The sequence below is a fragment of the Delphinus delphis genome, chromosome 19 (assembly GCF_949987515.2).
Source record: "Delphinus delphis chromosome 19, mDelDel1.2, whole genome shotgun sequence".
Lineage (NCBI taxonomy): Eukaryota > Metazoa > Chordata > Mammalia > Artiodactyla > Delphinidae > Delphinus > Delphinus delphis.
The window spans coordinates 38,671,393-38,695,881 of NC_082701.1; the positions used below are offsets into that span (position 1 = coordinate 38,671,393).

The 24,489-nt window shown below is 69.1% G+C and overlaps 13 non-coding genes across 13 annotated transcripts; all 13 read right to left on the bottom strand.

Moving 5' to 3' along the window:
• Positions 1-481: 481 nt before the first annotated feature.
• On the bottom strand, positions 482-600 carry LOC132415458 (5S ribosomal RNA). The gene has a single exon (XR_009517193.1). It is a non-coding gene; the product is annotated as a 5S ribosomal RNA (ribosomal RNA).
• Positions 601-3,292: 2,692 nt separating this feature from the next.
• On the bottom strand, positions 3,293-3,411 carry LOC132415459 (5S ribosomal RNA). The gene has a single exon (XR_009517194.1). It is a non-coding gene; the product is annotated as a 5S ribosomal RNA (ribosomal RNA).
• Positions 3,412-4,342: 931 nt separating this feature from the next.
• LOC132415460 (5S ribosomal RNA) lies at positions 4,343-4,461 on the bottom strand. The gene has a single exon (XR_009517195.1). It is a non-coding gene; the product is annotated as a 5S ribosomal RNA (ribosomal RNA).
• Positions 4,462-7,154: 2,693 nt separating this feature from the next.
• Positions 7,155-7,273, bottom strand: LOC132415462 (5S ribosomal RNA). The gene has a single exon (XR_009517197.1). It is a non-coding gene; the product is annotated as a 5S ribosomal RNA (ribosomal RNA).
• A 931-nt stretch (positions 7,274-8,204) lies between these two features.
• On the bottom strand, positions 8,205-8,323 carry LOC132415463 (5S ribosomal RNA). The gene has a single exon (XR_009517198.1). It is a non-coding gene; the product is annotated as a 5S ribosomal RNA (ribosomal RNA).
• Positions 8,324-11,015: 2,692 nt separating this feature from the next.
• Positions 11,016-11,134, bottom strand: LOC132415464 (5S ribosomal RNA). Its single transcript, XR_009517199.1, has one exon. It is a non-coding gene; the product is annotated as a 5S ribosomal RNA (ribosomal RNA).
• Positions 11,135-12,065: 931 nt separating this feature from the next.
• Positions 12,066-12,184, bottom strand: LOC132415466 (5S ribosomal RNA). The gene has a single exon (XR_009517200.1). It is a non-coding gene; the product is annotated as a 5S ribosomal RNA (ribosomal RNA).
• Positions 12,185-14,877: 2,693 nt separating this feature from the next.
• Positions 14,878-14,996, bottom strand: LOC132415467 (5S ribosomal RNA). The gene has a single exon (XR_009517201.1). It is a non-coding gene; the product is annotated as a 5S ribosomal RNA (ribosomal RNA).
• A 931-nt stretch (positions 14,997-15,927) lies between these two features.
• LOC132415468 (5S ribosomal RNA) lies at positions 15,928-16,046 on the bottom strand. Its single transcript, XR_009517202.1, has one exon. It is a non-coding gene; the product is annotated as a 5S ribosomal RNA (ribosomal RNA).
• Positions 16,047-18,739: 2,693 nt separating this feature from the next.
• LOC132415469 (5S ribosomal RNA) lies at positions 18,740-18,858 on the bottom strand. Its single transcript, XR_009517203.1, has one exon. It is a non-coding gene; the product is annotated as a 5S ribosomal RNA (ribosomal RNA).
• Positions 18,859-19,789: 931 nt separating this feature from the next.
• On the bottom strand, positions 19,790-19,908 carry LOC132415470 (5S ribosomal RNA). Its single transcript, XR_009517204.1, has one exon. It is a non-coding gene; the product is annotated as a 5S ribosomal RNA (ribosomal RNA).
• A 2,692-nt stretch (positions 19,909-22,600) lies between these two features.
• Positions 22,601-22,719, bottom strand: LOC132415471 (5S ribosomal RNA). Its single transcript, XR_009517205.1, has one exon. It is a non-coding gene; the product is annotated as a 5S ribosomal RNA (ribosomal RNA).
• A 931-nt stretch (positions 22,720-23,650) lies between these two features.
• Positions 23,651-23,769, bottom strand: LOC132415472 (5S ribosomal RNA). The gene has a single exon (XR_009517206.1). It is a non-coding gene; the product is annotated as a 5S ribosomal RNA (ribosomal RNA).
• Between the last annotated feature and the right edge of the window lie 720 nt (positions 23,770-24,489).

Below are 24,489 nucleotides of genomic sequence, written 5' to 3' on the forward strand. Positions count from 1 at the left end.
TGGGGTGTGACCGGACAAGGGTTGGATTTCAGGGCTCACCCTGCTCCCGGCCTCCCCCCTCCCCTTCTTCCCTCAACTCTGGAGGCATCTGAAGAGATTCTTGCGGGCACTTTTCAATCGTATTTTCCACAAAGGTGAGTGGGCGCCGGCGTGGGTTCAGGGGATGTGGGCCTGTCCCCTTTCTTCTATCCCTGCCTTGATTCTCAGCCCCTCAGGAACCCAGGCCCTGACCCATCTCGCCTTTCCCCACAGACAAGCAAGCCAGCTGTGTAGGCAGCCATCGCATGTGCATGCGCTGCTCCGTGGATCCCAAGAACCTGTGCTCAAGAGTTTCTTCCCGCTTCTGCCATCGCCCAAGCTTCCTGCTGGGGCAGGCAAACCACCTTGACTACTGCCTGCAGCGGGGCTCGGCGGGGGCGGAGCCGGCGGCCCCCCCGCCGCGGGCGAGTAAAGGAGAAGGCGGGCGGAGCGGCAGGCAAAAAGCCTACAGCACCCGGTATTCCCAGGCGGTCTCCCATCCAAGTACTAACCAGGCCCGACCCTGCTTAGCTTCCGAGATCAGACGAGATCGGGCGCGTTCAGGGTGGTATGGCCGTAGACGGGGGCGGGGGCTGCGGGCGGCCTCTTGAGGCCCAGTTTCGCTGGCGCTGGCGCCTTAACGCCGGCCTGGCGGCCGGCCCGCCCCGGCAGGGCCCCCTCGCCCGCCCAGGCAGCGGGAACGGAGGTCTCGGGTATCGGGCGGCGGCGGAGGGTTTGGAGACCACCTCCCAGCCCAGGGCGGCCGTGACCCAGCAAACCCTTGGGCGCTTGGCGCCCCTCCCAAGATCCCGCACGTCGCTCACAGGGACGTGGCCCCGGAGGCTTCATGGCCCGGGGCCCGCGGTCCCTTGGGCATCGGCCCTGCCCGCCCACGCGGCGCTAGGCGCAGCCCGGCCGCAGCCCGGGCCGGCCCTCCTGCCCGACAGCAGCTGCCCGAAGCCACTGGGAGCCACCATTGAGTCGCCACGGCCCCTCAGCCCCGGCAAGGCCACCCTTGCCCCCACACCCCCCGCCGAGCTCAGGACCCCGCCCCTGGTGGCCGGCAGGACCGGGGAAGCGGCCCCTGCCCTCGATCCCGCTCCCGCACCCGGCCGCGGTGACACGCCAGAGGGGCGGTGTGGGGGGGGGCTTTTGTCGCAGGGAGCTGTGGAGGGACACACCGGCACACAGGTGGCGGCACCGGGGCTGGGCGCCGGTGGGGGCGGCCAGGTGCAGGTCGAGGGGCTCGCGGGCCGAAAGGACGGCAACTGGGCCCATGGCGGAGTCTGGGTGTGGAGGGCTCTGAGCCTCCATCCGCTCTGGTGCCTCGGGGCTACGGGCCCGAAGCCTGGTAGCGCGACACCCCACCGGCCCACAGACGTAGCCTCCCCAGCTGTGCTCGCAGCGAGTGCAACCGCAGCCTGCATCCCTCCACGGGACACTTGGATTACTCCCGCGATCCCCACGAGGTGCGGCACCCGGCGGCCGAATGGGCTGAGATCCTGCCCTTGCGGCGCCCTGTGGCCACCTCCGCCTCCCTCACGGTACTGGCCGAGGCCTCGCACCAGCGGGCGCCGGCTCCCAGCTCAGCGCTGCTCCTCCGCCCCTCTCACCTCCTGCCCGACGTCCAGGCTACCGAGCACCCTCCACCCCCGCCCACCTTCATGCCACTCAGCCGGAACCCGGGAGGCAATGCCAACTACCAGGTGTATGACAGTCTGGTGCTGAAGCGGCAACCGCAGGAGGGCCAAGCGCGGGCCGACTCGCTGCTACCTTCCACCTCGGCCTCCAGGCCCTCTCTGCACGGGAGCCAGACTGGGAAAATGAACGTACCAGCAGCAAATGGGGGCAGGGGCAGGGGGCGGCAGGGCATGGAGAGAGGAATAAAGAGCGCCAGAGTCCAGGAAACATTGGTGGTCTGTGGCTTGGAAGCGCCACTCCTTCTGCCAGCCTGGGTCCCTGCGCTTGGCTTCCTGCAATAAGAAGCCAGTGTCCCCTTCTTGGCCTGAGGGTCCCTTTGGTTTAGTGGCCACAGTTCTGCCAGCAGGCCCCTCCTGGTCCTATACCATGCACTAAGTACATCTGCAGCTGCAGACTCCAAACCCCTGGTCTCTGGGCACCTCCTCTGTGTCTCAGCTGTCCCTGTCCACAGAGAGCCTCATACAAGAAGTTGCTTCCAAACTGGGAGGTTCCACATCTGGGCAGGTCCAGCTCCAGGCCCAGTGAAGGGCATGAAGAAGGCTGAGGCTCTGGACTCCAGCCAGGCCTTCAGCAGGCCTCTGAGGCCAAGGTCTTCCTAGTCTCAAGAGGGGCCAAGAGACGCAATGTGTCATTTGAACAAGTGAGTCAGCGGGCGGTGAGCGAATGAATGACCGCTCGAGGGGATGTATGCCGGCCACCGGGCCCTGTTTGACTGTCCAGGCTCAGCTTACCTGACCCTGGTTACCAGGGAATGCCACTCTGGGCCCACCTTTTCATCCCCCTCCCTCACTGTGACCTCACCCCCTGCCCCATTATGACCCAGTCTGGCTCCCAGTTAAAACTGGAGGGCAGAGGGCCCAGGCAGTCCTGGGACCAACGGCCATGGGTGAGCGAAACTACTACCGAGCCGAGCCGTTCACTGGCCCCATCCCCAGGAAATGCCAGGAGCAAGGATACTCAATTCTTCTGATCCCGGTCAGCTTCATCTTGCTCAACGTGGGGATCAACGTGGTGACTATGGTCAGGGCAGGATCTGTGCAGCGCGGTTGGGGGAGCCCTGGGGTCTTGAAGGGGCTGAGGTGGGAGGGCTGCTGGGGTGTGACCGGACAAGGGTTGGATTTCAGGGCTCACCCTGCTCCCGGCCTCCCCCCTCCCCTTCTTCCCTCAACTCTGGAGGCATCTGAAGAGATTCTTGCGGGCACTTTTCAATCGTATTTTCCACAAAGGTGAGTGGGCGCCGGCGTGGGTTCAGGGGATGTGGGCCTGTCCCCTTTCTTCTATCCCTGCCTTGATTCTCAGCCCCTCAGGAACCCAGGCCCTGACCCATCTCGCCTTTCCCCACAGACAAGCAAGCCAGCTGTGTAGGCAGCCATCGCATGTGCATGCGCTGCTCCGTGGATCCCAAGAACCTGTGCTCAAGAGTTTCTTCCCGCTTCTGCCATCGCCCAAGCTTCCTGCTGGGGCAGGCAAACCACCTTGACTACTGCCTGCAGCGGGGCTCGGCGGGGGCGGAGCCGGCGGCCCCCCCGCCGCGGGCGAGTAAAGGAGAAGGCGGGCGGAGCGGGAGGCAAAAAGCCTACAGCACCCGGTATTCCCAGGCGGTCTCCCATCCAAGTACTAACCAGGCCCGACCCTGCTTAGCTTCCGAGATCAGACGAGATCGGGCGCGTTCAGGGTGGTATGGCCGTAGACGGGGGCGGGGGCCGCGGGCGGCCTCTTGAGGCCCAGTTTCGCTGGCGCTGGCGCCTTAACGCCAGCCTGGCGGCCGGCCCGCCCCGGCAGGGCCCCCTCGCCCGCCCAGGCAGGGGGAACGGAGGTCTCGGGTATCGGGCGGCGGCGGAGGGTTTGGCGACCACCTCCCAGCCCAGGGCGGCCGTGACCCAGCAAACCCTTGGGCGCTTGGCGCCCCGCCCAAGATCCCGCACGTCGCTCACAGGGACGTGGCCCCAGAGGCTTCAGGGCCCGGGGCCCGCGGTCCCTTGGGCATCGGCCCTGCCCGCCCACGCGGCGCTAGGCGCAGCCCGGCCGCAGCCCGGGCCGGCCCTCCTGCCCGACAGCAGCTGGCCCGAAGCCACTGGGAGCCACCATTGAGTCGCCACGGCCCCTCAGCCCCGGCAAGGCCACCCTTGCCCCCACACCCCCCGCCGAGCTCAGGACCCCGCCCCTGGTGGCCGGCAGGCCCGGGCAAGCGGCCCCTGCCCTCGATCCCGCTCCCGCACCCGGCCGCGGTGACACGCCAGAGGGGCGGGGTGGGGGGGGGCTTTTGTCGGAGGGAGCTGTGGAGGGACACACAGGCACACAGGTGGCGGCGCCGGGGCTGGGCGCCGGTGGGGGCGGCCAGGTGCAGGTCGAGGGGCTCGCGGGCCGAAAGGACGGCAGCTGGGCCGGCGGCGGAGTCTGGGTCCGGGCCGGCCACCCCGGGAGCGTCTGGGGTGCGGCTGCCTTCCAGGGCCGCCTTCTGGCCGCCTGGCCGGCCGGGCCGGCGGGGAGCGCCCCCGCCGTCGCGCGCCGTGGTGGGAGGGGCCTGAGGAGGTGGGGCCTGCAGCGGGGCCCGGCGGGGGCGGAGCCGGCGGCCCCCGCCGCGGGCGAGTAAAGGAGAAGGCGGGCGGAGCGGCAGGCAAAAAGCCTACAGCACCCGGTATTCCCAGGCGGTCTCCCATCCAAGTACTAACCAGGCCCGACCCTGCTTAGCTTCCGAGATCAGACGAGATCGGGCGCGTTCAGGGTGGTATGGCCGTAGACGGGGGCGGGGGCTGCGGGCGGCCTCTTGAGGCCCAGTTTCGCTGGCGCTGGCGCCTTAACGCCGGCCTGGCGGCCGGCCCGCCCCGGCAGGGCCCCCTCGCCCGCCCAGGCAGCGGGAACGGAGGTCTCGGGTATCGGGCGGCGGCGGAGGGTTTGGAGACCACCTCCCAGCCCAGGGCGGCCGTGACCCAGCAAACCCTTGGGCGCTTGGCGCCCCTCCCAAGATCCCGCACGTCGCTCACAGGGACGTGGCCCCGGAGGCTTCATGGCCCGGGGCCCGCGGTCCCTTGGGCATCGGCCCTGCCCGCCCACGCGGCGCTAGGCGCAGCCCGGCCGCAGCCCGGGCCGGCCCTCCTGCCCGACAGCAGCTGCCCGAAGCCACTGGGAGCCACCATTGAGTCGCCACGGCCCCTCAGCCCCGGCAAGGCCACCCTTGCCCCCACACCCCCCGCCGAGCTCAGGACCCCGCCCCTGGTGGCCGGCAGGACCGGGGAAGCGGCCCCTGCCCTCGATCCCGCTCCCGCACCCGGCCGCGGTGACACGCCAGAGGGGCGGTGTGGGGGGGGGGCTTTTGTCGCAGGGAGCTGTGGAGGGACACACCGGCACACAGGTGGCGGCACCGGGGCTGGGCGCCGGTGGGGGCGGCCAGGTGCAGGTCGAGGGGCTCGCGGGCCGAAAGGACGGCAACTGGGCCCATGGCGGAGTCTGGGTGTGGAGGGCTCTGAGCCTCCATCCGCTCTGGTGCCTCGGGGCTACGGGCCCGAAGCCTGGTAGCGCGACACCCCACCAGCCCACAGACGTAGCCTCCCCAGCTGTGCTCGCAGCGAGTGCAACCGCAGCCTGCATCCCTCCACGGGACACTTGGATTACTCCCGCGATCCCCACGAGGTGCGGCACCCGGCGGCCGAATGGGCTGAGATCCTGCCCTTGCGGCGCCCTGTGGCCACCTCCGCCTCCCTCACGGTACTGGCCGAGGCCTCGCACCAGCGGGCGCCGGCTCCCAGCTCAGCGCTGCTCCTCCGCCCCTCTCACCTCCTGCCCGACGTCCAGGCTACCGAGCACCCTCCACCCCCGCCCACCTTCATGCCACTCAGCCGGAACCCGGGAGGCAATGCCAACTACCAGGTGTATGACAGTCTGGTGCTGAAGCGGCAACCACAGGAGGGCCAAGCGCGGGCCGACTCGCTGCTACCTTCCACCTCGGCCTCCAGGCCCTCTCTGCACGGGAGCCAGACTGGGAAAATGAACGTACCAGCAGCAAATGGGGGCAGGGGCAGGGGGCGGCAGGGCATGGAGAGAGGAATAAAGAGCGCCAGAGTCCAGGAAACATTGGTGGTCTGTGGCTTGGAAGCGCCACTCCTTCTGCCAGCCTGGGTCCCTGCGCTTGGCTTCCTGCAATAAGAAGCCAGTGTCCCCTTCTTGGCCTGAGGGTCCCTTTGGTTTAGTGGCCACAGTTCTGCCAGCAGGCCCCTCCTGGTCCTATACCATGCACTAAGTACATCTGCAGCTGCAGACTCCAAACCCCTGGTCTCTGGGCACCTCCTCTGTGTCTCAGCTGTCCCTGTCCACAGAGAGCCTCATACAAGAAGTTGCTTCCAAACTGGGAGGTTCCACATCTGGGCAGGTCCAGCTCCAGGCCCAGTGAAGGGCATGAAGAAGGCTGAGGCTCTGGACTCCAGCCAGGCCTTCAGCAGGCCTCTGAGGCCAAGGTCTTCCTAGTCTCAAGAGGGGCCAAGAGACGCAATGTGTCATTTGAACAAGTGAGTCAGCGGGCGGTGAGCGAATGAATGACCGCTCGAGGGGATGTATGCCGGCCACCGGGCCCTGTTTGACTGTCCAGGCTCAGCTTACCTGACCCTGGTTACCAGGGAATGCCACTCTGGGCCCACCTTTTCATCCCCCTCCCTCACTGTGACCTCACCCCCTGCCCCATTATGACCCAGTCTGGCTCCCAGTTAAAACTGGAGGGCAGAGGGCCCAGGCAGTCCTGGGACCAACGGCCATGGGTGAGCGAAACTACTACCGAGCCGAGCCGTTCACTGGCCCCATCCCCAGGAAATGCCAGGAGCAAGGATACTCAATTCTTCTGATCCCGGTCAGCTTCATCTTGCTCAACGTGGGGATCAACGTGGTGACTATGGTCAGGGCAGGATCTGTGCAGCGCGGTTGGGGGAGCCCTGGGGTCTTGAAGGGGCTGAGGTGGGAGGGCTGCTGGGGTGTGACCGGACAAGGGTTGGATTTCAGGGCTCACCCTGCTCCCGGCCTCCCCCCTCCCCTTCTTCCCTCAACTCTGGAGGCATCTGAAGAGATTCTTGCGGGCACTTTTCAATCGTATTTTCCACAAAGGTGAGTGGGCGCCGGCGTGGGTTCAGGGGATGTGGGCCTGTCCCCTTTCTTCTATCCCTGCCTTGATTCTCAGCCCCTCAGGAACCCAGGCCCTGACCCATCTCGCCTTTCCCCACAGACAAGCAAGCCAGCTGTGTAGGCAGCCATCGCATGTGCATGCGCTGCTCCGTGGATCCCAAGAACCTGTGCTCAAGAGTTTCTTCCCGCTTCTGCCATCGCCCAAGCTTCCTGCTCGGGCAGGCAAACCACCTTGACTACTGCCTGCAGCGGGGCTCGGCGGGGGCGGAGCCGGCGGCCCCCCCGCCGCGGGCGAGTAAAGGAGAAGGCGGGCGGAGCGGGAGGCAAAAAGCCTACAGCACCCGGTATTCCCAGGCGGTCTCCCATCCAAGTACTAACCAGGCCCGACCCTGCTTAGCTTCCGAGATCAGACGAGATCGGGCGCGTTCAGGGTGGTATGGCCGTAGACGGGGGCGGGGGCCGCGGGCGGCCTCTTGAGGAGCAGTTTCGCTGGCGCTGGCGCCTTAACGCCAGCCTGGCGGCCGGCCCGCCCCGGCAGGGCCCCCTCGCCCGCCCAGGCAGGGGGAACGGAGGTCTCGGGTATCGGGCGGCGGCGGAGGGTTTGGCGACCACCTCCCAGCCCAGGGCGGCCGTGACCCAGCAAACCCTTGGGCGCTTGGCGCCCCGCCCAAGATCCCGCACGTCGCTCACAGGGACGTGGCCCCAGAGGCTTCAGGGCCCGGGGCCCGCGGTCCCTTGGGCATCGGCCCTGCCCGCCCACGCGGCGCTAGGCGCAGCCCGGCCGCAGCCCGGGCCGGCCCTCCTGCCCGACAGCAGCTGGCCCGAAGCCACTGGGAGCCACCATTGAGTCGCCACGGCCCCTCAGCCCCGGCAAGGCCACCCTTGCCCCCACACCCCCCGCCGAGCTCAGGACCCCGCCCCTGGTGGCCGGCAGGCCCGGGCAAGCGGCCCCTGCCCTCGATCCCGCTCCCGCACCCGGCCGCGGTGACACGCCAGAGGGGCGGGGTGGGGGGGGGCTTTTGTCGGAGGGAGCTGTGGAGGGACACACAGGCACACAGGTGGCGGCGCCGGGGCTGGGCGCCGGTGGGGGCGGCCAGGTGCAGGTCGAGGGGCTCGCGGGCCGAAAGGACGGCAGCTGGGCCGGCGGCGGAGTCTGGGTCCGGGCCGGCCACCCCGGGAGCGTCTGGGGTGCGGCTGCCTTCCAGGGCCGCCTTCTGGCCGCCTGGCCGGCCGGGCCGGCGGGGAGCGCCCCCGCCGTCGCGCGCCGTGGTGGGAGGGGCCTGAGGAGGTGGGGCCTGCAGCGGGGCCCGGCGGGGGCGGAGCCGGCGGCCCCCGCCGCGGGCGAGTAAAGGAGAAGGCGGGCGGAGCGGCAGGCAAAAAGCCTACAGCACCCGGTATTCCCAGGCGGTCTCCCATCCAAGTACTAACCAGGCCCGACCCTGCTTAGCTTCCGAGATCAGACGAGATCGGGCGCGTTCAGGGTGGTATGGCCGTAGACGGGGGCGGGGGCTGCGGGCGGCCTCTTGAGGCCCAGTTTCGCTGGCGCTGGCGCCTTAACGCCGGCCTGGCGGCCGGCCCGCCCCGGCAGGGCCCCCTCGCCCGCCCAGGCAGCGGGAACGGAGGTCTCGGGTATCGGGCGGCGGCGGAGGGTTTGGAGACCACCTCCCAGCCCAGGGCGGCCGTGACCCAGCAAACCCTTGGGCGCTTGGCGCCCCTCCCAAGATCCCGCACGTCGCTCACAGGGACGTGGCCCCGGAGGCTTCATGGCCCGGGGCCCGCGGTCCCTTGGGCATCGGCCCTGCCCGCCCACGCGGCGCTAGGCGCAGCCCGGCCGCAGCCCGGGCCGGCCCTCCTGCCCGACAGCAGCTGCCCGAAGCCACTGGGAGCCACCATTGAGTCGCCACGGCCCCTCAGCCCCAGCAAGGCCACCCTTGCCCCCACACCCCCCGCCGAGCTCAGGACCCCGCCCCTGGTGGCCGGCAGGACCGGGGAAGCGGCCCCTGCCCTCGATCCCGCTCCCGCACCCGGCCGCGGTGACACGCCAGAGGGGCGGTGTGGGGGGGGGCTTTTGTCGCAGGGAGCTGTGGAGGGACACACCGGCACACAGGTGGCGGCACCGGGGCTGGGCGCCGGTGGGGGCGGCCAGGTGCAGGTCGAGGGGCTTGCGGGCCGAAAGGACGGCAACTGGGCCCATGGCGGAGTCTGGGTGTGGAGGGCTCTGAGCCTCCATCCGCTCTGGTGCCTCGGGGCTACGGGCCCGAAGCCTGGTAGCGCGACACCCCACCGGCCCACAGACGTAGCCTCCCCAGCTGTGCTCGCAGCGAGTGCAACCGCAGCCTGCATCCCTCCACGGGACACTTGGATTACTCCCGCGATCCCCACGAGGTGCGGCACCCGGCGGCCGAATGGGCTGAGATCCTGCCCTTGCGGCGCCCTGTGGCCACCTCCGCCTCCCTCACGGTACTGGCCGAGGCCTCGCACCAGCGGGCGCCGGCTCCCAGCTCAGCGCTGCTCCTCCGCCCCTCTCACCTCCTGCCCGACGTCCAGGCTACCGAGCACCCTCCACCCCCGCCCACCTTCATGCCACTCAGCCGGAACCCGGGAGGCAATGCCAACTACCAGGTGTATGACAGTCTGGTGCTGAAGCGGCAACCGCAGGAGGGCCAAGCGCGGGCCGACTCGCTGCTACCTTCCACCTCGGCCTCCAGGCCCTCTCTGCACGGGAGCCAGACTGGGAAAATGAACGTACCAGCAGCAAATGGGGGCAGGGGCAGGGGGCGGCAGGGCATGGAGAGAGGAATAAAGAGCGCCAGAGTCCAGGAAACATTGGTGGTCTGTGGCTTGGAAGCGCCACTCCTTCTGCCAGCCTGGGTCCCTGCGCTTGGCTTCCTGCAATAAGAAGCCAGTGTCCCCTTCTTGGCCTGAGGGTCCCTTTGGTTTAGTGGCCACAGTTCTGCCAGCAGGCCCCTCCTGGTCCTATACCATGCACTAAGTACATCTGCAGCTGCAGACTCCAAACCCCTGGTCTCTGGGCACCTCCTCTGTGTCTCAGCTGTCCCTGTCCACAGAGAGCCTCATACAAGAAGTTGCTTCCAAACTGGGAGGTTCCACATCTGGGCAGGTCCAGCTCCAGGCCCAGTGAAGGGCATGAAGAAGGCTGAGGCTCTGGACTCCAGCCAGGCCTTCAGCAGGCCTCTGAGGCCAAGGTCTTCCTAGTCTCAAGAGGGGCCAAGAGACGCAATGTGTCATTTGAACAAGTGAGTCAGCGGGCGGTGAGCGAATGAATGACCGCTCGAGGGGATGTATGCCGGCCACCGGGCCCTGTTTGACTGTCCAGGCTCAGCTTACCTGACCCTGGTTACCAGGGAATGCCACTCTGGGCCCACCTTTTCATCCCCCTCCCTCACTGTGACCTCACCCCCTGCCCCATTATGACCCAGTCTGGCTCCCAGTTAAAACTGGAGGGCAGAGGGCCCAGGCAGTCCTGGGACCAACGGCCATGGGTGAGCGAAACTACTACCGAGCCGAGCCGTTCACTGGCCCCATCCCCAGGAAATGCCAGGAGCAAGGATACTCAATTCTTCTGATCCCGGTCAGCTTCATCTTGCTCAACGTGGGGATCAACGTGGTGACTATGGTCAGGGCAGGATCTGTGCAGCGCGGTTGGGGGAGCCCTGGGGTCTTGAAGGGGCTGAGGTGGGAGGGCTGCTGGGGTGTGACCGGACAAGGGTTGGATTTCAGGGCTCACCCTGCTCCCGGCCTCCCCCCTCCCCTTCTTCCCTCAACTCTGGAGGCATCTGAAGAGATTCTTGCGGGCACTTTTCAATCGTATTTTCCACAAAGGTGAGTGGGCGCCGGCGTGGGTTCAGGGGATGTGGGCCTGTCCCCTTTCTTCTATCCCTGCCTTGATTCTCAGCCCCTCAGGAACCCAGGCCCTGACCCATCTCGCCTTTCCCCACAGACAAGCAAGCCAGCTGTGTAGGCAGCCATCGCATGTGCATGCGCTGCTCCGTGGATCCCAAGAACCTGTGCTCAAGAGTTTCTTCCCGCTTCTGCCATCGCCCAAGCTTCCTGCTCGGGCAGGCAAACCACCTTGACTACTGCCTGCAGCGGGGCTCGGCGGGGGCGGAGCCGGCGGCCCCCCCGCCGCGGGCGAGTAAAGGAGAAGGCGGGCGGAGCGGCAGGCAAAAAGCCTACAGCACCCGGTATTCCCAGGCGGTCTCCCATCCAAGTACTAACCAGGCCCGACCCTGCTTAGCTTCCGAGATCAGACGAGATCGGGCGCGTTCAGGGTGGTATGGCCGTAGACGGGGGCGGGGGCCGCGGGCGGCCTCTTGAGGAGCAGTTTCGCTGGCGCTGGCGCCTTAACGCCAGCCTGGCGGCCGGCCCGCCCCGGCAGGGCCCCCTCGCCCGCCCAGGCAGGGGGAACGGAGGTCTCGGGTATCGGGCGGCGGCGGAGGGTTTGGCGACCACCTCCCAGCCCAGGGCGGCCGTGACCCAGCAAACCCTTGGGCGCTTGGCGCCCCGCCCAAGATCCCGCACGTCGCTCACAGGGACGTGGCCCCAGAGGCTTCAGGGCCCGGGGCCCGCGGTCCCTTGGGCATCGGCCCTGCCCGCCCACGCGGCGCTAGGCGCAGCCCGGCCGCAGCCCGGGCCGGCCCTCCTGCCCGACAGCAGCTGGCCCGAAGCCACTGGGAGCCACCATTGAGTCGCCACGGCCCCTCAGCCCCGGCAAGGCCACCCTTGCCCCCACACCCCCCGCCGAGCTCAGGACCCCGCCCCTGGTGGCCGGCAGGCCCGGGCAAGCGGCCCCTGCCCTCGATCCCGCTCCCGCACCCGGCCGCGGTGACACGCCAGAGGGGCGGGGTGGGGGGGGGCTTTTGTCGGAGGGAGCTGTGGAGGGACACACAGGCACACAGGTGGCGGCGCCGGGGCTGGGCGCCGGTGGGGGCGGCCAGGTGCAGGTCGAGGGGCTCGCGGGCCGAAAGGACGGCAGCTGGGCCGGCGGCGGAGTCTGGGTCCGGGCCGGCCACCCCGGGAGCGTCTGGGGTGCGGCTGCCTTCCAGGGCCGCCTTCTGGCCGCCTGGCCGGCCGGGCCGGCGGGGAGCGCCCCCGCCGTCGCGCGCCGTGGTGGGAGGGGCCTGAGGAGGTGGGGCCTGCAGCGGGGCCCGGCGGGGGCGGAGCCGGCGGCCCCCGCCGCGGGCGAGTAAAGGAGAAGGCGGGCGGAGCGGCAGGCAAAAAGCCTACAGCACCCGGTATTCCCAGGCGGTCTCCCATCCAAGTACTAACCAGGCCCGACCCTGCTTAGCTTCCGAGATCAGACGAGATCGGGCGCGTTCAGGGTGGTATGGCCGTAGACGGGGGCGGGGGCTGCGGGCGGCCTCTTGAGGCCCAGTTTCGCTGGCGCTGGCGCCTTAACGCCGGCCTGGCGGCCGGCCCGCCCCGGCAGGGCCCCCTCGCCCGCCCAGGCAGCGGGAACGGAGGTCTCGGGTATCGGGCGGCGGCGGAGGGTTTGGAGACCACCTCCCAGCCCAGGGCGGCCGTGACCCAGCAAACCCTTGGGCGCTTGGCGCCCCTCCCAAGATCCCGCACGTCGCTCACAGGGACGTGGCCCCGGAGGCTTCATGGCCCGGGGCCCGCGGTCCCTTGGGCATCGGCCCTGCCCGCCCACGCGGCGCTAGGCGCAGCCCGGCCGCAGCCCGGGCCGGCCCTCCTGCCCGACAGCAGCTGCCCGAAGCCACTGGGAGCCACCATTGAGTCGCCACGGCCCCTCAGCCCCGGCAAGGCCACCCTTGCCCCCACACCCCCCGCCGAGCTCAGGACCCCGCCCCTGGTGGCCGGCAGGACCGGGGAAGCGGCCCCTGCCCTCGATCCCGCTCCCGCACCCGGCCGCGGTGACACGCCAGAGGGGCGGTGTGGGGGGGGGGCTTTTGTCGCAGGGAGCTGTGGAGGGACACACCGGCACACAGGTGGCGGCACCGGGGCTGGGCGCCGGTGGGGGCGGCCAGGTGCAGGTCGAGGGGCTCGCGGGCCGAAAGGACGGCAACTGGGCCCATGGCGGAGTCTGGGTGTGGAGGGCTCTGAGCCTCCATCCGCTCTGGTGCCTCGGGGCTACGGGCCCGAAGCCTGGTAGCGCGACACCCCACCAGCCCACAGACGTAGCCTCCCCAGCTGTGCTCGCAGCGAGTGCAACCGCAGCCTGCATCCCTCCACGGGACACTTGGATTACTCCCGCGATCCCCACGAGGTGCGGCACCCGGCGGCCGAATGGGCTGAGATCCTGCCCTTGCGGCGCCCTGTGGCCACCTCCGCCTCCCTCACGGTACTGGCCGAGGCCTCGCACCAGCGGGCGCCGGCTCCCAGCTCAGCGCTGCTCCTCCGCCCCTCTCACCTCCTGCCCGACGTCCAGGCTACCGAGCACCCTCCACCCCCGCCCACCTTCATGCCACTCAGCCGGAACCCGGGAGGCAATGCCAACTACCAGGTGTATGACAGTCTGGTGCTGAAGCGGCAACCGCAGGAGGGCCAAGCGCGGGCCGACTCGCTGCTACCTTCCACCTCGGCCTCCAGGCCCTCTCTGCACGGGAGCCAGACTGGGAAAATGAACGTACCAGCAGCAAATGGGGGCAGGGGCAGGGGGCGGCAGGGCATGGAGAGAGGAATAAAGAGCGCCAGAGTCCAGGAAACATTGGTGGTCTGTGGCTTGGAAGCGCCACTCCTTCTGCCAGCCTGGGTCCCTGCGCTTGGCTTCCTGCAATAAGAAGCCAGTGTCCCCTTCTTGGCCTGAGGGTCCCTTTGGTTTAGTGGCCACAGTTCTGCCAGCAGGCCCCTCCTGGTCCTATACCATGCACTAAGTACATCTGCAGCTGCAGACTCCAAACCCCTGGTCTCTGGGCACCTCCTCTGTGTCTCAGCTGTCCCTGTCCACAGAGAGCCTCATACAAGAAGTTGCTTCCAAACTGGGAGGTTCCACATCTGGGCAGGTCCAGCTCCAGGCCCAGTGAAGGGCATGAAGAAGGCTGAGGCTCTGGACTCCAGCCAGGCCTTCAGCAGGCCTCTGAGGCCAAGGTCTTCCTAGTCTCAAGAGGGGCCAAGAGACGCAATGTGTCATTTGAACAAGTGAGTCAGCGGGCGGTGAGCGAATGAATGACCGCTCGAGGGGATGTATGCCGGCCACCGGGCCCTGTTTGACTGTCCAGGCTCAGCTTACCTGACCCTGGTTACCAGGGAATGCCACTCTGGGCCCACCTTTTCATCCCCCTCCCTCACTGTGACCTCACCCCCTGCCCCATTATGACCCAGTCTGGCTCCCAGTTAAAACTGGAGGGCAGAGGGCCCAGGCAGTCCTGGGACCAACGGCCATGGGTGAGCGAAACTACTACCGAGCCGAGCCGTTCACTGGCCCCATCCCCAGGAAATGCCAGGAGCAAGGATACTCAATTCTTCTGATCCCGGTCAGCTTCATCTTGCTCAACGTGGGGATCAACGTGGTGACTATGGTCAGGGCAGGATCTGTGCAGCGCGGTTGGGGGAGCCCTGGGGTCTTGAAGGGGCTGAGGTGGGAGGGCTGCTGGGGTGTGACCGGACAAGGGTTGGATTTCAGGGCTCACCCTGCTCCCGGCCTCCCCCCTCCCCTTCTTCCCTCAACTCTGGAGGCATCTGAAGAGATTCTTGCGGGCACTTTTCAATCGTATTTTCCACAAAGGTGAGTGGGCGCCGGCGTGGGTTCAGGGGATGTGGGCCTGTCCCCTTTCTTCTATCCCTGCCTTGATTCTCAGCCCCTCAGGAACCCAGGCCCTGACCCATCTCGCCTTTCCCCACAGACAAGCAAGCCAGCTGTGTAGGCAGCCATCGCATGTGCATGCGCTGCTCCGTGGATCCCAAGAACCTGTGCTCAAGAGTTTCTTCCCGCTTCTGCCATCGCCCAAGCTTCCTGCTCGGGCAGGCAAACCACCTTGACTACTGCCTGCAGCGGGGCTCGGCGGGGGCGGAGCCGGCGGCCCCCCCGCCGCGGGCGAGTAAAGGAGAAGGCGGGCGGAGCGGGAGGCAAAAAGCCTACAGCACCCGGTATTCCCAGGCGGTCTCCCATCCAAGTACTAACCAGGCCCGACCCTGCTTAGCTTCCGAGATCAGACGAGATCGGGCGCGTTCAGGGTGGTATGGCCGTAGACGGGGGCGGGGGCCGCGGGCGGCCTCTTGAGGAGCAGTTTCGCTGGCGCTGGCGCCTTAACGCCAGCCTGGCGGCCGGCCCGCCCCGGCAGGGCCCCCTCGCCCGCCCAGGCAGGGGGAACGGAGGTCTCGGGTATCGGGCGGCGGCGGAGGGTTTGGCGACCACCTCCCAGCCCAGGGCGGCCGTGACCCAGCAAACCCTTGGGCGCTTGGCGCCCCGCCCAAGATCCCGCACGTCGCTCACAGGGACGTGGCCCCAGAGGCTTCAGGGCCCGGGGCCCGCGGTCCCTTGGGCATCGGCCCTGCCCGCCCACGCGGCGCTAGGCGCAGCCCGGCCGCAGCCCGGGCCGGCCCTCCTGCCCGACAGCAGCTGGCCCGAAGCCACTGGGAGCCACCATTGAGTCGCCACGGCCCCTCAGCCCCGGCAAGGCCACCCTTGCCCCCACACCCCCCGCCGAGCTCAGGACCCCGCCCCTGGTGGCCGGCAGGCCCGGGCAAGCGGCCCCTGCCCTCGATCCCGCTCCCGCACCCGGCCGCGGTGACACGCCAGAGGGGCGGGGTGGGGGGGGGCTTTTGTCGGAGGGAGCTGTGGAGGGACACACAGGCACACAGGTGGCGGCGCCGGGGCTGGGCGCCGGTGGGGGCGGCCAGGTGCAGGTCGAGGGGCTCGCGGGCCGAAAGGACGGCAGCTGGGCCGGCGGCGGAGTCTGGGTCCGGGCCGGCCACCCCGGGAGCGTCTGGGGTGCGGCTGCCTTCCAGGGCCGCCTTCTGGCCGCCTGGCCGGCCGGGCCGGCGGGGAGCGCCCCCGCCGTCGCGCGCCGTGGTGGGAGGGGCCTGAGGAGGTGGGGCCTGCAGCGGGGCCCGGCGGGGGCGGAGCCGGCGGCCCCCGCCGCGGGCGAGTAAAGGAGAAGGCGGGCGGAGCGGCAGGCAAAAAGCCTACAGCACCCGGTATTCCCAGGCGGTCTCCCATCCAAGTACTAACCAGGCCCGACCCTGCTTAGCTTCCGAGATCAGACGAGATCGGGCGCGTTCAGGGTGGTATGGCCGTAGACGGGGGCGGGGGCTGCGGGCGGCCTCTTGAGGCCCAGTTTCGCTGGCGCTGGCGCCTTAACGCCGGCCTGGCGGCCGGCCCGCCCCGGCAGGGCCCCCTCGCCCGCCCAGGCAGCGGGAACGGAGGTCTCGGGTATCGGGCGGCGGCGGAGGGTTTGGAGACCACCTCCCAGCCCAGGGCGGCCGTGACCCAGCAAACCCTTGGGCGCTTGGCGCCCCTCCCAAGATCCCGCACGTCGCTCACAGGGACGTGGCCCCGGAGGCTTCATGGCCCGGGGCCCGCGGTCCCTTGGGCATCGGCCCTGCCCGCCCACGCGGCGCTAGGCGCAGCCCGGCCGCAGCCCGGGCCGGCCCTCCTGCCCGACAGCAGCTGCCCGAAGCCACTGGGAGCCACCATTGAGTCGCCACGGCCCCTCAGCCCCGGCAAGGCCACCCTTGCCCCCACACCCCCCGCCGAGCTCAGGACCCCGCCCCTGGTGGCCGGCAGGACCGGGGAAGCGGCCCCTGCCCTCGATCCCGCTCCCGCACCCGGCCGCGGTGACACGCCAGAGGGGCGGTGTGGGGGGGGGGCTTTTGTCGCAGGGAGCTGTGGAGGGACACACCGGCACACAGGTGGCGGCACCGGGGCTGGGCGCCGGTGGGGGCGGCCAGGTGCAGGTCGAGGGGCTCGCGGGCCGAAAGGACGGCAACTGGGCCCATGGCGGAGTCTGGGTGTGGAGGGCTCTGAGCCTCCATCCGCTCTGGTGCCTCGGGGCTACGGGCCCGAAGCCTGGTAGCGCGACACCCCACCAGCCCACAGACGTAGCCTCCCCAGCTGTGCTCGCAGCGAGTGCAACCGCAGCCTGCATCCCTCCACGGGACACTTGGATTACTCCCGCGATCCCCACGAGGTGCGGCACCCGGCGGCCGAATGGGCTGAGATCCTGCCCTTGCGGCGCCCTGTGGCCACCTCCGCCTCCCTCACGGTACTGGCCGAGGCCTCGCACCAGCGGGCGCCGGCTCCCAGCTCAGCGCTGCTCCTCCGCCCCTCTCACCTCCTGCCCGACGTCCAGGCTACCGAGCACCCTCCACCCCCGCCCACCTTCATGCCACTCAGCCGGAACCCGGGAGGCAATGCCAACTACCAGGTGTATGACAGTCTGGTGCTGAAGCGGCAACCACAGGAGGGCCAAGCGCGGGCCGACTCGCTGCTACCTTCCACCTCGGCCTCCAGGCCCTCTCTGCACGGGAGCCAGACTGGGAAAATGAACGTACCAGCAGCAAATGGGGGCAGGGGCAGGGGGCGGCAGGGCATGGAGAGAGGAATAAAGAGCGCCAGAGTCCAGGAAACATTGGTGGTCTGTGGCTTGGAAGCGCCACTCCTTCTGCCAGCCTGGGTCCCTGCGCTTGGCTTCCTGCAATAAGAAGCCAGTGTCCCCTTCTTGGCCTGAGGGTCCCTTTGGTTTAGTGGCCACAGTTCTGCCAGCAGGCCCCTCCTGGTCCTATACCATGCACTAAGTACATCTGCAGCTGCAGACTCCAAACCCCTGGTCTCTGGGCACCTCCTCTGTGTCTCAGCTGTCCCTGTCCACAGAGAGCCTCATACAAGAAGTTGCTTCCAAACTGGGAGGTTCCACATCTGGGCAGGTCCAGCTCCAGGCCCAGTGAAGGGCATGAAGAAGGCTGAGGCTCTGGACTCCAGCCAGGCCTTCAGCAGGCCTCTGAGGCCAAGGTCTTCCTAGTCTCAAGAGGGGCCAAGAGACGCAATGTGTCATTTGAACAAGTGAGTCAGCGGGCGGTGAGCGAATGAATGACCGCTCGAGGGGATGTATGCCGGCCACCGGGCCCTGTTTGACTGTCCAGGCTCAGCTTACCTGACCCTGGTTACCAGGGAATGCCACTCTGGGCCCACCTTTTCATCCCCCTCCCTCACTGTGACCTCACCCCCTGCCCCATTATGACCCAGTCTGGCTCCCAGTTAAAACTGGAGGGCAGAGGGCCCAGGCAGTCCTGGGACCAACGGCCATGGGTGAGCGAAACTACTACCGAGCCGAGCCGTTCACTGGCCCCATCCCCAGGAAATGCCAGGAGCAAGGATACTCAATTCTTCTGATCCCGGTCAGCTTCATCTTGCTCAACGTGGGGATCAACGTGGTGACTATGGTCAGGGCAGGATCTGTGCAGCGCGGTTGGGGGAGCCCTGGGGTCTTGAAGGGGCTGAGGTGGGAGGGCTGCTGGGGTGTGACCGGACAAGGGTTGGATTTCAGGGCTCACCCTGCTCCCGGCCTCCCCCCTCCCCTTCTTCCCTCAACTCTGGAGGCATCTGAAGAGATTCTTGCGGGCACTTTTCAATCGTATTTTCCACAAAGGTGAGTGGGCGCCGGCGTGGGTTCAGGGGATGTGGGCCTGTCCCCTTTCTTCTATCCCTGCCTTGATTCTCAGCCCCTCAGGAACCCAGGCCCTGACCCATCTCGCCTTTCCCCACAGACAAGCAAGCCAGCTGTGTAGGCAGCCATCGCATGTGCATGCGCTGCTCCGTGGATCCCAAGAACCTGTGCTCAAGAGTTTCTTCCCGCTTCTGCCATCGCCCAAGCTTCCTGCTCGGGCAGGCAAACCACCTTGACTACTGCCTGCAGCGGGGCTCGGCGGGGGCGGAGCCGGCGGCCCCCCCGCCGCGGGCGAGTAAAGGAGAAGGCGGGCGGAGCGGGAGGCAAAAAGCCTACAGCACCCGGTATTCCCAGGCGGTCTCCCATCCAAGTACTAACCAGGCCCGACCCTGCTTAGCTTCCGAGATCAGACGAGATCGGGCGCGTTCAGGGTGGTATGGCCGTAGACGGGGGCGGGGGCCGCGGGCGGCCTCTTGAGGAGCAGTTTCGCTGGCGCTGGCGCCTTAACGCCAGCCTGGCGGCCGGCCCGCCCCGGCAGGGCCCCCTCGCCCGCCCAGGCAGGGGGAACGGAGGTCTCGGGTATCGGGCGGCGGCGGAGGGTTTGGCGACCACCTCCCAGCCCAGGGCGGCCGTGACCCAGCAAACCCTTGGGCGCTTGGCGCCCCGCCCAAGATCCCGCACGTCGCTCACAGGGACGTGGCCCCAGAGGCTTCAGGGCCCGGGGCCCGCGGTCCCTTGGGCATCGGCCCTGCCCGCCCACGCGGCGCTAGGCGCAGCCCGGCCGCAGCCCGGGCCGGCCCTCCTGCCCGACAGCAGCTGGCCCGAAGCCACTGGGAGCCACCATTGAGTCGCCACGGCCCCTCAGCCCCGGCAAGGCCACCCTTGCCCCCACACCCCCCGCCGAGCTCAGGACCCCGCCCCTGGTGGCCGGCAGGCCCGGGCAAGCGGCCCCTGCCCTCGATCCCGCTCCCGCACCCGGCCGCGGTGACACGCCAGAGGGGCGGGGTGGGGGGGGGCTTTTGTCGGAGGGAGCTGTGGAGGGACACACAGGCACACAGGTGGCGGCGCCGGGGCTGGGCGCCGGTGGGGGCGGCCAGGTGCAGGTCGAGGGGCTCGCGGGCCGAAAGGACGGCAGCTGGGCCGGCGGCGGAGTCTGGGTCCGGGCCGGCCACCCCGGGAGCGTCTGGGGTGCGGCTGCCTTCCAGGGCCGCCTTCTGGCCGCCTGGCCGGCCGGGCCGGCGGGGAGCGCCCCCGCCGTCGCGCGCCGTGGTGGGAGGGGCCTGAGGAGGTGGGGCCTGCAGCGGGGCCCGGCGGGGGCGGAGCCGGCGGCCCCCGCCGCGGGCGAGTAAAGGAGAAGGCGGGCGGAGCGGCAGGCAAAAAGCCTACAGCACCCGGTATTCCCAGGCGGTCTCCCATCCAAGTACTAACCAGGCCCGACCCTGCTTAGCTTCCGAGATCAGACGAGATCGGGCGCGTTCAGGGTGGTATGGCCGTAGACGGGGGCGGGGGCTGCGGGCGGCCTCTTGAGGCCCAGTTTCGCTGGCGCTGGCGCCTTAACGCCGGCCTGGCGGCCGGCCCGCCCCGGCAGGGCCCCCTCGCCCGCCCAGGCAGCGGGAACGGAGGTCTCGGGTATCGGGCGGCGGCGGAGGGTTTGGAGACCACCTCCCAGCCCAGGGCGGCCGTGACCCAGCAAACCCTTGGGCGCTTGGCGCCCCTCCCAAGATCCCGCACGTCGCTCACAGGGACGTGGCCCCGGAGGCTTCATGGCCCGGGGCCCGCGGTCCCTTGGGCATCGGCCCTGCCCGCCCACGCGGCGCTAGGCGCAGCCCGGCCACAGCCCGGGCCGGCCCTCCTGCCCGACAGCAGCTGCCCGAAGCCACTGGGAGCCACCATTGAGTCGCCACGGCCCCTCAGCCCCAGCAAGGCCACCCTTGCCCCCACACCCCCCGCCGAGCTCAGGACCCCGCCCCTGGTGGCCGGCAGGACCGGGGAAGCGGCCCCTGCCCTCGATCCCGCTCCCGCACCCGGCCGCGGTGACACGCCAGAGGGGCGGGGTGGGGGGGGGCTTTTGTCGGAGGGAGCTGTGGAGGGACACACCGGCACACAGGTGGCGGCACCGGGGCTGGGCGCCGGTGGGGGCGGCCAGGTGCAGGTCGAGGGGCTCGCGGGCCGAAAGGACGGCAACTGGGCCCATGGCGGAGTCTGGGTGTGGAGGGCTCTGAGCCTCCATCCGCTCTGGTGCCTCGGGGCTACGGGCCCGAAGCCTGGTAGCGCGACACCCCACCGGCCCACAGACGTAGCCTCCCCAGCTGTGCTCGCAGCGAGTGCAACCGCAGCCTGCATCCCTCCACGGGACACTTGGATTACTCCCGCGATCCCCACGAGGTGCGGCACCCGGCGGCCGAATGGGCTGAGATCCTGCCCTTGCGGCGCCCTGTGGCCACCTCCGCCTCCCTCACGGTACTGGCCGAGGCCTCGCACCAGCGGGCGCCGGCTCCCAGCTCAGCGCTGCTCCTCCGCCCCTCTCACCTCCTGCCCGACGTCCAGGCTACCGAGCACCCTCCACCCCCGCCCACCTTCATGCCACTCAGCCGGAACCCGGGAGGCAATGCCAACTACCAGGTGTATGACAGTCTGGTGCTGAAGCGGCAACCGCAGGAGGGCCAAGCGCGGGCCGACTCGCTGCTACCTTCCACCTCGGCCTCCAGGCCCTCTCTGCACGGGAGCCAGACTGGGAAAATGAACGTACCAGCAGCAAATGGGGGCAGGGGCAGGGGGCGGCAGGGCATGGAGAGAGGAATAAAGAGCGCCAGAGTCCAGGAAACATTGGTGGTCTGTGGCTTGGAAGCGCCACTCCTTCTGCCAGCCTGGGTCCCTGCGCTTGGCTTCCTGCAATAAGAAGCCAGTGTCCCCTTCTTGGCCTGAGGGTCCCTTTGGTTTAGTGGCCACAGTTCTGCCAGCAGGCCCCTCCTGGTCCTATACCATGCACTAAGTACATCTGCAGCTGCAGACTCCAAACCCCTGGTCTCTGGGCACCTCCTCTGTGTCTCAGCTGTCCCTGTCCACAGAGAGCCTCATACAAGAAGTTGCTTCCAAACTGGGAGGTTCCACATCTGGGCAGGTCCAGCTCCAGGCCCAGTGAAGGGCATGAAGAAGGCTGAGGCTCTGGACTCCAGCCAGGCCTTCAGCAGGCCTCTGAGGCCAAGGTCTTCCTAGTCTCAAGAGGGGCCAAGAGACGCAATGTGTCATTTGAACAAGTGAGTCAGCGGGCGGTGAGCGAATGAATGACCGCTCGAGGGGATGTATGCCGGCCACCGGGCCCTGTTTGACTGTCCAGGCTCAGCTTACCTGACCCTGGTTACCAGGGAATGCCACTCTGGGCCCACCTTTTCATCCCCCTCCCTCACTGTGACCTCACCCCCTGCCCCATTATGACCCAGTCTGGCTCCCAGTTAAAACTGGAGGGCAGAGGGCCCAGGCAGTCCTGGGACCAACGGCCATGGGTGAGCGAAACTACTACCGAGCCGAGCCGTTCACTGGCCCCATCCCCAGGAAATGCCAGGAGCAAGGATACTCAATTCTTCTGATCCCGGTCAGCTTCATCTTGCTCAACGTGGGGATCAACGTGGTGACTATGGTCAGGGCAGGATCTGTGCAGCGCGGTTGGGGGAGCCCTGGGGTCTTGAAGGGGCTGAGGTGGGAGGGCTGCTGGGGTGTGACCGGACAAGGGTTGGATTTCAGGGCTCACCCTGCTCCCGGCCTCCCCCCTCCCCTTCTTCCCTCAACTCTGGAGGCATCTGAAGAGATTCTTGCGGGCACTTTTCAATCGTATTTTCCACAAAGGTGAGTGGGCGCCGGCGTGGGTTCAGGGGATGTGGGCCTGTCCCCTTTCTTCTATCCCTGCCTTGATTCTCAGCCCCTCAGGAACCCAGGCCCTGACCCATCTCGCCTTTCCCCACAGACAAGCAAGCCAGCTGTGTAGGCAGCCATCGCATGTGCATGCGCTGCTCCGTGGATCCCAAGAACCTGTGCTCAAGAGTTTCTTCCCGCTTCTGCCATCGCCCAAGCTTCCTGCTGGGGCAGGCAAACCACCTTGACTACTGCCTGCAGCGGGGCTCGGCGGGGGCGGAGCCGGCGGCCCCCCCGCCGCGGGCGAGTAAAGGAGAAGGCGGGCGGAGCGGGAGGCAAAAAGCCTACAGCACCCGGTATTCCCAGGCGGTCTCCCATCCAAGTACTAACCAGGCCCGACCCTGCTTAGCTTCCGAGATCAGACGAGATCGGGCGCGTTCAGGGTGGTATGGCCGTAGACGGGGGCGGGGGCCGCGGGCGGCCTCTTGAGGCCCAGTTTCGCTGGCGCTGGCGCCTTAACGCCAGCCTGGCGGCCGGCCCGCCCCGGCAGGGCCCCCTCGCCCGCCCAGGCAGGGGGAACGGAGGTCTCGGGTATCGGGCGGCGGCGGAGGGTTTGGCGACCACCTCCCAGCCCAGGGCGGCCGTGACCCAGCAAACCCTTGGGCGCTTGGCGCCCCGCCCAAGATCCCGCACGTCGCTCACAGGGACGTGGCCCCAGAGGCTTCAGGGCCCGGGGCCCGCGGTCCCTTGGGCATCGGCCCTGCCCGCCCACGCGGCGCTAGGCGCAGCCCGGCCGCAGCCCGGGCCGGCCCTCCTGCCCGACAGCAGCTGGCCCGAAGCCACTGGGAGCCACCATTGAGTCGCCACGGCCCCTCAGCCCCGGCAAGGCCACCCTTGCCCCCACACCCCCCGCCGAGCTCAGGACCCCGCCCCTGGTGGCCGGCAGGCCCGGGCAAGCGGCCCCTGCCCTCGATCCCGCTCCCGCACCCGGCCGCGGTGACACGCCAGAGGGGCGGGGTGGGGGGGGGCTTTTGTCGGAGGGAGCTGTGGAGGGACACACAGGCACACAGGTGGCGGCGCCGGGGCTGGGCGCCGGTGGGGGCGGCCAGGTGCAGGTCGAGGGGCTCGCGGGCCGAAAGGACGGCAGCTGGGCCGGCGGCGGAGTCTGGGTCCGGGCCGGCCACCCCGGGAGCGTCTGGGGTGCGGCTGCCTTCCAGGGCCGCCTTCTGGCCGCCTGGCCGGCCGGGCCGGCGGGGAGCGCCCCCGCCGTCGCGCGCCGTGGTGGGAGGGGCCTGAGGAGGTGGGGCCTGCAGCGGGGCCCGGCGGGGGCGGAGCCGGCGGCCCCCGCCGCGGGCGAGTAAAGGAGAAGGCGGGCGGAGCGGCAGGCAAAAAGCCTACAGCACCCGGTATTCCCAGGCGGTCTCCCATCCAAGTACTAACCAGGCCCGACCCTGCTTAGCTTCCGAGATCAGACGAGATCGGGCGCGTTCAGGGTGGTATGGCCGTAGACGGGGGCGGGGGCTGCGGGCGGCCTCTTGAGGCCCAGTTTCGCTGGCGCTGGCGCCTTAACGCCGGCCTGGCGGCCGGCCCGCCCCGGCAGGGCCCCCTCGCCCGCCCAGGCAGCGGGAACGGAGGTCTCGGGTATCGGGCGGCGGCGGAGGGTTTGGAGACCACCTCCCAGCCCAGGGCGGCCGTGACCCAGCAAACCCTTGGGCGCTTGGCGCCCCTCCCAAGATCCCGCACGTCGCTCACAGGGACGTGGCCCCGGAGGCTTCATGGCCCGGGGCCCGCGGTCCCTTGGGCATCGGCCCTGCCCGCCCACGCGGCGCTAGGCGCAGCCCGGCCGCAGCCCGGGCCGGCCCTCCTGCCCGACAGCAGCTGCCCGAAGCCACTGGGAGCCACCATTGAGTCGCCACGGCCCCTCAGCCCCGGCAAGGCCACCCTTGCCCCCACACCCCCCGCCGAGCTCAGGACCCCGCCCCTGGTGGCCGGCAGGACCGGGGAAGCGGCCCCTGCCCTCGATCCCGCTCCCGCACCCGGCCGCGGTGACACGCCAGAGGGGCGGTGTGGGGGGGGGCTTTTGTCGCAGGGAGCTGTGGAGGGACACACCGGCACACAGGTGGCGGCACCGGGGCTGGGCGCCGGTGGGGGCGGCCAGGTGCAGGTCGAGGGGCTCGCGGGCCGAAAGGACGGCAACTGGGCCCATGGCGGAGTCTGGGTGTGGAGGGCT